Genomic DNA, 12,152 nt, shown 5'->3' with positions numbered 1-12,152 from the left:
GACTGATAATATTCTCTGTGAAGTTTTGAAGCTTGCTTTTGATATCATTTGTACCACCCATGACAATCAAAATCACATTTTGTGAAATTTGCAATTTTTCCTTCCACATTATTCACAACTTCTTTAAACTGTGCATTTGATTTTACCACAGAAAATGTATTGGGATCAGGATATATTTTGGGCTTATTGCTTCAGAACTCCTAATTCCTTCAGAATCCACCACAGCAACAAAGAACAATTTTAATTAACATTAAAAAATCAACAGAAAATAACTTTGGTACAGTACTATTAAATCAAAACACATGATGATGAAAAGAAAAAATACAGGAATCACTTGACAAATTAGGCAGAAACATGAGTCATACACCTAGCCATCATAATATGTACGTTTGCTGCAAGCCAAAGCAAAATGCATTCTGTAAAAGTGTCATGCAATGATAGTTCCCCATTAATGATTTGTATTAAACAAACCCTACAAGATATTTATTGCCTACTTCACTCACAATTAAAATGCTGATGTTCCATACAATTTTTTCTCTATCAACATTTATATTACATGAATACTAAGATGAGGATAGCCAATTATATAATGGATATAATTGAGGGAAACATTCCCGTGGGAAAAATATATCTGAAAACAAAGATGCTGTGACTTACCAAATGAAGTGCTGGCAGGTCGATAGACACACAAACTAACACAAACAAACACACAAAATTCAAGCTTTCACAACAAACTGTTGCCTCATCAGGAAAGAGGGAAGGAGAGGGAAAGACGAAAGGATGTGAGTTTTAAGGGAGAGGGTAAGGAGTCATTCCAATCCCAGGAGCAGAAAGACTTACCTTAGGGGGGAAAAGGACAGGTATACACTCGCACACACACACACATATCCATCCACACATATACAGACACAAGCAGACATATTTAAAGACAAAGAGTTTGGGCAGAATGTCAGTCGAGGCGGAAGCCTCTGCACTTCCACCTCGACTGACATCTCTGCCCAAACTCTTTGTCTTTAAATATGTCTGCTTGTGTCTGTATATGTGTGGATGGATATGTGTGTGTGTGCGAGTGTATACCTGTCCTTTTTTCCCCCTAAGGTAAGTCTTTCCGCTCCCGGGATTGGAATGACTCCTTACCCTCTCCCTTAAAACCCACATCCTTTCGTCTTTCCCTCTCCTTCCCTCTTTCCTGATGAGGCAACAGTTTGTTGCGAAAGCTTGAATTTTGTGTGTTTGTTTGTGTTAGTTTGTGTGTCTATCGATCTGCCAGCACTTCGTTTGGTAAGTCACAGCATCTTTGTTTTTAGATACAATTATATAATGGGTTCTTCCTAGTTAATTCAAACCATACATTTAGGAGGCAGTGACTTGGCTCTTATGGATTAATTTTTGGTGGATTTAAGAACATTTAATTCAGATGGAATGATACTTTTTAAGACAAAAAATGTCATTCTAAGTTGATAGGGAAGGAATTCCAGTCTGGAATGGACTTCCAACAATAAATAAGATGCTTTTATTCAAACCTGGGAACTGTGCCACAGCAACATTTATTTAACTACCAAAAATTAAACTGATACCAGCATTTAAATAATATTGAAGTATGTGATGAGTTTATCAGTTCAGGTGAACACCCCTTTCAGGGTACTTTCTCTGGGTGTTCAAGTATGAAGTGTAGGATGTTAGAGAATTACTTCCTCTGGTTGTAGGGGAGTGAAAGGCAGGGTAATGTGATTACCATTCTATTGCAGTGTTTGCAGAGACTGGTACAGTGAATTCCTGGTCACAGAGTATGATGACCTGCTACGTATGTTGCTGCCAATCATAATGAGTCTCTCCAGACTGTATTGACTCCAGTTCTCTAACGAACTGCAATAGTACAGTGTGTGGTGCAATAAACTTTGGAAAACTTGGTATCGGCAACAGGTTGGTGTGACGAATGGAACTCAAACAGCATCAAGAGCAGTACTATAACAGAATCAAAATTCAAATGGCCTGTCCTACAAATCTTCCCACACTGATAGTCATGTTTCAGTAGCAACTGAAGCAGATGACTTATTTCTCCCATGATTGGTCCAGGGTTTTTTTTCTGTCTCTGTTCACAGATGAGTTTACATTATGTACCTAATTGTCTTTTAGTAGTGGTTAATTTGGCTTCTGTCTCACTTCATGTTGCCAACTGCTTACAGTGTTGATTACAACCCTCAAGACATCAATGTTCAATGTTCGTCCTTTTATGAGACAAGATGGTCCTCTGCTCTCACAAATTTGAGTCAACCTAGCAGCATATTTCATCGAAGAGTGAAGGTTTTTGTCTGGCAGCATTCATGTATCACAGCAAAATATCTCATTGTCTAATCATGATTTTAGCTTGTCTAAAATAGATCAAAAGGTCCACAGGGGATAGAAAGTTTAGAGGCTCAAGGGAAAAAACCTCTTGGTAGTGGGTTCTGGAAATTCTTCTTCTATGAATTTTGTAGGGTAGTGTGGAAAAACAATTTTTGCTCACACTTCATAAGAGTGTATATTGTGTTGAATTTGTATCTTTGCAACTGGTTTTTTCTCTCGTACCCACTGCATTTTCATCACAGGTGTAGGAATCACCAGACCAGCAGTGGACACTGCCTCCACTTCCATGGGGCACTTATGCAAATGACCACTATCTGCTCACCCATGCAGTCATTAGGCTCAGCATGGGGCCCACCTCCATGCAGCAGCGCCACTGATCCAGAGGGTGGGATCTCACCTAGGCCTGTGAATGCCAGCACCGACCAGCCCTGCCACAGCTCACTAAGATACCAACTGCTGGCATACAAACCTGACCAGAGACCACTTGTGTAATTCTCTCATTTGCACCATTATAACAATTACTAGTTCTCTGCTCTCATGAAGTGAAGTTGGCTATGATTTTGGACTCTGTTTTTGACTGTGCTCTTTGGACTTTTGTCTATAACACCTGCATTATACCATGAAGTTTGTGTCATTATTAAACTATTTAACTGTTGTGCATACTTTTTTGTGTTCTTATTTACCACAAAAATGACAACACAGACGTTCAGACTTTTGTGTGTGTCTATGACAAATGTTGTGATGGAAACGTGTGCTTTGTTGAAAATTTTACTTAAGATCATGCTGCAACAGTAACTGGAGGGCAACAATGTTTGGAAAGACAGCAGCAAGAAAATATGGTCATGTTGAAAGAGGTGCTGATGGGACTACTTATCAAACAGCAACAACAGCCAGCCCATCCACCACTATTTCCAGCATGTGGCGAACTGACCAAGGACTGGGGGCATACGAAAATATGTTATGTGAGCACTTCACAGCTTTCAAAGTAACAGTTGATGACCCTATTAAAGCTCTTTTTCTGTTGTGGATTAAACCCCACACATACCACTTATTATACAATTTGGCTCCCCTCATGGAACTCACATTGCTACCGCTCAAGGAAATGTGTCACCTACTAATGATTTATCATCACCATCCTTCCCATGAGATATCTTTGAGGGTAGAGTTCTATCAATGTAAGAAGCAACCTAACCAAACACACCATGCTTGGACAGCAGAATTATAAGGCCTTAATAGGAAGTGCAAATTTGTTACTACAGAGTATAAATGTTGCACACATATGGTCAGAGATGCAGTAATTCATTTGGCACCAGATGAAGAGGTCTGCCAATGGGCATTACAATCTGATGACCCCACTTTAGAAGAGGTTCTGATGCCTCAGTTAAACCACAACACCAGTGGCTTCAAGTGAAATCTGCCATCCACTGCCCACTACCATCTTGCCTCAACAGTTTCATCAAACGTGAATGTGTTAGCTGTCAGAATCATTGGTCTTACTGCAATAAATGTAAAAAGCAAGGACACATCCTACTAGTATGTAACTCTGTGTCGGTTTGCGCTGCAACACAATGTGAAAAACTGAAGGACATAAACGTTATGACCCTACTGTGCAGAACCCAAGTAACAGTGCCAAATAAATTATTTGTACCCATGAACTTCAATGGCAAGCCCATACAAGTGCAAATCAATACTGGTGCAACAGCTTCTCTCATTAACACCTGCACGTACCTGCACCTCGATGCCTCAGCTTTGATGCACACTACACATAGGTTTGTCAGCTACAATAAGCAGCAGATCCTTATAAAAGGTCAATTTACAGTAGACACTGCTTACAAAACCATGGTCCATCAGTTAACATTTCTAGCAATAAACAGTGCTTCAGCTGAGAATATGTTTGGATAAGATGCAGTTGCAGCTTTCGAATTTACGATTTCAGACTCAGTAAACTTGTTTTCATAAGAACTGCCATTCCGGAGATAGAAAACCTATGTAAAGAATTTACTGACATTTTTTTCACCAGGGCTAGGCAAAGCTAAAGCTTTCACTATTCATACCAGCCCTCAAATGAGCAGCACAGCCACATTTCTTTAAGGCACAACCTGTGCCATTAGCACTATGCAAACAATGATTAATGGAGCTGGGCATGATAGAACCAATTATATCCAGTCAGTGGATGATGCCACTAGTGATAATTAAAAAGCTCCACCTCTGCAGCAAGTTTGAAGAGACAGTAAATGCCCAGGCCATGATCAACACATATCCTAATCCTCAACAAGAATAACTAAAAGCAAAACTGGCAGGAGTCAGTACTTTTCTGAAGTAGAACTTTCTGATGGCTATTTACAACTTCCACTCAATGAATAGCTCAACAGCTGCTAGTAGTGAATGACCCGTAAGGGCTGCACAAACAAAAATGATTAGTTTTCAGCATGGTAAGCACCCCTGTGCTTTTCCAGTGTCTTTCAGAGCAACTTGTGCAACACATTCTGTGTTGCATCAATTGTTTGGATGATTCTGTGGTCACAGAACGAAGCACACAAGAACACATCTGCAACCTCAGACACCTTTTCCACACCATCCAGGATGCAGGTCTAAACTGCAACTTAGTAAAATCAGAATTTTTTCAGCCCTCTATTGGGTACCTGGGGCACATTATTTCACAGTGAGGAATGCAGCCAAGGGATAGTCACATTGCAGCTATTGGTACTTTGCCATCGCCCACAATCTTGAAGCAACTCCAGTCTTTAGTGGGCAAAATTACACCAAAGAGCCAAAGAAACTGGGACACCTGCCTTTATCGTGTAGGGCCCCTGTGAGCATGCAGAAGTGCTGCAACATGATGTGGCATTCACCCAACTAATGTCTGAAGTAGTGCTTGAGGGAACTGACATAACAAATCCTGCAGGGCTGTCCATAAATTTGGAAATTTATGGTAAGTTCTTATGGGACCAAACTGCTGAGGTCATCAGTCCCTAAGCTTACTCACTACTTAATCTAACTTAAACTAACTTATGCTAAGAACGACACACACGCCCATGCCCAAGGGAAGACTTGAACCTCTGACAGGAGAAGCTGCACATACCGTGACAAGATGTCTCAGACCCGCTCAGCTGTCCGTAAATCTGTAGGTGTACGAGAGGGTGGAGATCTCTTCTGAACAACACATTGCAAGGCATCCCAGATATGCTCATTAACGTTTATGCCTGGTGAGTTTGGTGGCCAGCAGAAGTGTTCAAGCTCAGAACAGTGTTCCTGGAGCCACTCTGTAGTGATTCTAGATGTGTGTGGTGTTGCATCATCCTGCTGGAATTGCCCAAGTTCAGACATGAATGGATGTAGGTGAACAAACAGGATGCTTATGTACATGTCACCTTTCAGAGTTGTATCTAGACATATCAGGGGACCCATATCACACCAACTGCACATGCCCCACACCATTACAGAGCCTCCACCAATTTCAACATTATCTTGCTGACATGCAGGGTCTGTGGATTCATGAGGTTGTCTCCATTCCTGTACATGTCCATCCATTCAATACAATTTGAAATGAGACTCATCTGAGCTGGCAACATGTTTCCAGCCATCAACAGTCCAATGTCAGTATTGATGGGCCCAGGCAAGGTGTAAAGCTTTGTGTCGTGTAGTCATCAAGGGTTGGTCTTTGGCTCCAAAAGCCCATATTAAAAAATGTCATGTGACTAGGGCCTCCTGTCAGGTAGACCGTTTGCTGGGTGCAAGTCTTTCAATCTGACGCCACTTTGGCAACTTGCTCGTCAGTGGGGATGAAATGATGATGATTAGAACAACACAACACCCAGTCCCTGAGTGGAGAAAATCTTCAACCCAGCAGGGAATCGAACCCAGACCTGTAGGATTGACATTCTCTTGCACTGACCACTCAGCTACTGGGGGTGGACAAGCCCATATTGATGACGTTTCATTGAATGGTTCACATACTGACACTTGTTGATGGCGCAGCATTGAAATCTGCAGCAGTTTGCAGAAGGGTTGCACTTCTGTCATACTGAACAATTCTCTTCAGTCATCATTGGTCCTGTTCTTGCAGGATCTATTTCCAGCCACAGTGAGCTCAGAGATTTGATGTTTACCAGATTCCTGATATTCAATACACACTCATGAAATGGTTGTACAGGAAAATCCCCACTTCATCACTACCTCAGAGGTGCTGTGCCCCATTGGTCATGCATCAACTATAACACTACATTCAATCTCTCTTAAATCTTGATAAGCTGCGATTGTAACAGCAGTAACTGATCTAAAAACTGTACCAGATACTTGTTGTCTTATATAGGTATTGCTAAACACAGCACCATATTCTGTCTGTTTACATATCTCTGTATTTGAATATGCATGCCTATACCAGTTTCTTTGGTGCTTCAGTGTATATGCTATAATAAATTCATTCTGCAGGCAACTAAAATTGCGTATCCCTTAAGTCAGTTATGTTAAAAAGGTGTGCCATTTGTCTGGTCAGCAAAGTGTGAGCGCGCATTTCAAATGTTCAAAAACAGTCTCTGTTCAGCTCTTTGCCCGGCCACCTACCAACCAAAACAACAGCTAGTAGTTGTAGCTACTGATGCACTGCAATTTGAGCTTGGGGCAATTTTCACCCATCAAAATTCAGATGGTTCCAAGCAACCAATTACATTCTCCTCTAAAATTTTGAATGCATCACAGAAAAGCTATCTGCGAACAGAAAAAGAGGTCATAGCCATAACGTATGTGTTAAAAAATTCCATGTTTTTTGTATGGTGTGAAATTTCATCTCATCATAGGCCACAAGCTACTAATCTCATTACTTAGCCCTTCTGCATGGCTGTTAGATAAAACAGTCCACAGGCTATAATATTGGGCCTTGTTCCTCAGCTGCTACAATTACAAAATTCACTTTCATCCAACAGCACAGCATGCCAATGCTCATGCCCTATCTCGTCTTCCAATTGGTCTAGGTCCAAGTTTTGACTGAGAAGAAATTTTTTGTTTCTACCTTGATGATCAGGCCCAACAGATAGTAGATTCCTTCCAAATTACTATTTATGCATTGCCAGTGCCATCAGTGTAGACACTGTTTTAGGGCAGTTGTGACATCACAACCTGCTGGTGTGGCCTGAACAAAGTCTGAGACAGAGGTAACACTCTGTATTTCGTTACTTTATGCAGCAACACAGATTTATTCTGGTAGATGGCATGGTGCTGTTAACCATAGAACGCACCTCCCCCTGATTGGCAACCACAGCATCTGTTTGAAATGACATGCTTCAGCTATGGCATCACAGACACTGGGGGATGTCAAGAACTAAAATCTTGCTCTTTGTTATGATTACTGGCTGGACATAGACACACAAATTGAGCAGGTAACAAGTGCACATAAAAAATGTCTGGAACAACAAGCTACTGTGCGACTATGTTTTTCACCATGGCCTACACCAACCCAGCCACAGGAACGTGTTCACTTGGTTTTTGTAGGTGCCTTTCTTGATGCAAATGATTGATTGTTATTGATGCATATTCACATTACCCAAACATTGTCAACTTCCATTCCACAACACCAGAGAACACTGTACGAGTGGAAATGAAAATCATTTAATTGAAGGACTCCCCCACACTCTAGTGACAGATAGCAGGCTGCAGTTCATATCTTGAACTTTTAACTGTTTTTGTGCTAAGAATGGCATCCATCACATCAAATCACCACAATTTACTCTCAGTCAAATTGGATGGCATAACACCTAGTTTGAACATTCAAATGGAAAAATACATTGGGGATACTCCAGCAGAGGAACACCAATACTCTTTCTTAGCACTTACAGGGCTACATTTAGAAGAGCCCAGCATAATCGTTACATGGTTGCCAGCGGCATGCCTTGCTGCACCTGCTGATGCCAGTCCTCTGTCCACCTCTAGCACTGTCATCTCCAAGATTCAAACCAGGGACTACGTTTGGCCGATGGGAGTCACCCACAGGCAGTAAAAATTGGAGACTGGTGACAGGCAGGTGGCCTGCCACTAAAACTGGCTGTGACTCTGTGTGGGGGCATTGACTCCCACCGTCCCTACCATGCACCTACAACATCTGCTCAGCAGTCTGATCTAAGCCCTCTGACCTCTCCAACTGTCATCCCTGCCAATTAACCCCCTTTGGTCCTTTATGCTGATCTGTGCTTGCCTTCCCACATAGAGCACTCATCAGGTGACTTTTCCAGCCCTTCACTGGACCTTCCACAGCTGGAGCTAGGGGGAAGCCTATCACAGGAGCCAACCCAGAGAAGGAGGAGTTTATGGGTGCTCCATGGTGAGGTTATCAGTGAGCCACACTGGCACACCCCTGTCCTCACCTGCTGGGAACAAGATGTTGCCATTGCTCCAGCCCTTGCACCAGGGCAACAAGCAGCCACTATCGAGCTGCAATAACAGCAGCCACCTTTACAAAGGACACTTCCAGCTTTATTCCCCAATTTCTACCAAGCATCTTGCTATGCCTCAGATCCCACAGGCATTGCCTTCCTGGGAGCACCTCAGCAGCAAACAGCACAGGGATGCCTGGGAGCTGCCAACTCATTGTTGCCTCCCCAAAGGAAGAGAAATGTGGCAACACACCCATGTTGTCACCCTTTACTGGCCAGCACTTCCTCTGCCACTATAGCAGCCGGTTTCTTCATCCCTACCAATTGCATCATTGTCGGTGGTCAGACTGCCACTGAATGCCAACTCTGCTTCTGTGGGACACCCACACAAACCACTGCTATTGGCTTGACTGCATTGTTGTTAGGCTCAGGTTGGGGCCCCCCTATCAGATGGCAGTACCACTGATCCAGAGCCGGCCGCGGTGGTCTCGCGGTTCTAGGCGCGCAGTCCGGAACCGCGCGACTGCTACGGTCGCAGGTTCGAATCCTGCCTCGGGCATGGATGTGTGTGATGTCCTTAGGTTAGTTAGGTTTAACTAGTTCTAAGTTCTAGGGGACTGATGACCTAAGATGTTAAGTCCCATAGTGCTCAGAGCCATTTGAACCACTGATCCAGAGCGTGGGACCTCACACAGGCCAGCACGCCCCAATGCATAGATGGAGGTATCACACTGATGCTACAATGTATTCTGCAAATGAAGTTAACACTTGACTTAACTGTTATGCAACATTTACCAATACAACAAAAAGAATTTCTTTTAATTGATATTAATCACAAATTTGTGCCAGGCTGAAAAACTTTTATCTTTGTCCTAATAAATCATGCTGTTATGGAATTGAATTTGCATTGCCTTAAAAATGAATAATTGGCCACAATCCACAATGAATGAAGAGCTTTAGACATAGATCAAGAAATTGTCATTTAAGCTTTGGAGTATAATATTCCTGTCCCTCCAACCCAGACGTACTCAACTGTTGGCTTTGGCTTTTACTGCATTTCTGTGGTCACACATCAGAGGACCAACCATGGTACTAGCAGCATCATTCTTTCAGCCCTGTGGTCCTTTTTTCTGCTGTTCGTTACATTTCCATAGTTGAAGTAGGTGTTGGTATCACTAACAGCCAAGCACTCATGCCATAACCTCAATAGCAACTGCTGCCACCTGTTATCTCATCCACAGTTTACTAATTCCCAACTGTGATCAGTGGCACAAATGATTTGTCATATGTACATGTAGCTTCAATGAAAATGCATTGGTTTTAGTAACAACAATTCAAAAATTGTTGTGTTGCATGTGATGAAACCTAACCAAATAGGAGGCACAGTATCAATGAAACTTGAAATAACAGTTCCAGACAAAATAATGAAGCTCAAAACTGGATCAAATTGGAGGTTCATAAGATGTATGTATAAGTGTGTTTGCAATGAAATACGTAATGTAGCCTAAGCATGGAATGAGATTTCATTGAGAAAAAATGCAATACATGCAGAGCTCTATGAGTAGAAATTTTTGAGACAGTCCATGAACAACTGAAGAATAAACATTTAACCATCTGACACTCTCTGGCTGATTTCGACATGTCTTCAAACTGCCAGTGGTGACTCCCAGCAGTTCATCTTGATTTCATTTTACAAAATTTGATGTCCTGTAGAATTCCTTGACAATACCAACTGCCAGCTTATTCTTGGCAGCAAACTGTGTTTTTGTTTTAACTTTCATTTCATTCCTTATGCACAGTGGTGGACTTCATTAACCTTACACTTATTGTCTGCAATGAACAAATGACAGAAACTCAAGTCAAGTAGACATAAATAAAGAAACAAGTCAAAAGTTTGTGTAAGACACATAGAAGCTATGTAGACAATTCCCAGTCTTGTACCTTGGTTTGACATAATGTTAAACTATTTATTTCATTTTTGGATTATATCCTTTTAGCAATTATGCTATTTTTACTAGTGTAAAAATGATTTTACCATTATGGAATCTCTGCACTGATTACATTTATATTTTTTATTTAATTATGTCTGTGGACCAATCTGTAAAATGGTATTGGACACATCATGTTTACATGAAATTTGAAAAATTACATGTTTCAAAATTACATAACTACATGCATATGTTAGTAAAATGACTGATTTCTTCAAAAATAACCTCAACAAAACCAGCGTATAAAAATGTTATTACCAAAGATTAAAGTCACTTTATGCTTTCTGAAAGTTTTTATATATTTGCACAGTTATATATGAAAATTAATTTTTTGTTTCAAGGTATTCTTTGCCAGTTTATGGACAAGTTTTCATCAACTGACATTTTATTTTACTTTTGAAACAAGACATGTTTTCTGTTATCTCTATATAGTCTGGCAAACTGTTATGCAGAAGGCATCCTGCTTTTACAAGCTCTTTGTTGATTAATTTGAGCCGATTTCCATCAATATGATGATCATTTTTATTTCTTGTGTTATAGTCATGGATAGCTCTGATTAACAATGCATAATGGTTACTTTTTATATAAACAATTGTTTCATATATGTACTGTGATGCTACTGCTAATATGTTTAGTTCCCTGTATTTATTTCTGCAGGAGATAATTTTGCTATGCATCTTACATCCTTCTTTTGTAGCTTTAGTACTCTTTGTGTGCACACATTTGCGGAGTTTCCCCAGGCCAGAATACCATATGAAATTCATGAATGAACTAGCCCATAGTACATCACATACATGACTGACAGCTGCTACCGACATAGGATAAGGACATTGTTTTAATAGTCATCAGAGTTCATGAGTGAACCAACAACAACAGTCACACTACAATAACAGCATATAAGAACAACGAGTTCATGTAATTTACATATATCTATATTTCCCTAACCAAAAAGGTGACTGAAAGATTGTCCTGGTTTTAGAGTATATTTTCTCACCCTTACTAAGCAGTATATGTGTTATCGTCATTTTTCCAAAAGCAGGTACTGGTACCCTAATTGCAATACATCCTGACCCAAAAAGATAAAGTGTGCACTATGTACCATATGCTGTCAAATGAACCATGCAAAGCATATATTTTTTCTTAAAAACAACTTATATTTTACAAAGTTAAGAAGATTTTTGTAAAAACTCAGTACTGAGTGTGTGTGACACAACAATCTTAGCCAGTATCACCATGTTAAGATGTGTAACTGGAATTCATGTGAGGCTATTAAGAAAGATATAGACCCTGAATAATTAAAACTTCATGCATATTCGTGTAGACTCTAAACCTCTTCTTTACTACTGATGCCAATATTTCTACCGTTTTATGAGTTCAGTATGATACCAGTTATCATGTCAAAATCATGAGATACTAATTCAGTCTTTGACTGTGATTAAACAAAGCATGGGAA

This window comes from Schistocerca nitens, chromosome 3 (assembly GCF_023898315.1).
Source record: "Schistocerca nitens isolate TAMUIC-IGC-003100 chromosome 3, iqSchNite1.1, whole genome shotgun sequence".
Classification (NCBI taxonomy): Eukaryota; Metazoa; Arthropoda; class Insecta; order Orthoptera; family Acrididae; genus Schistocerca; species Schistocerca nitens.
The sequence above is the reverse complement of the archived record's forward strand: the minus strand, read 5'-3'. Positions refer to the sequence as shown.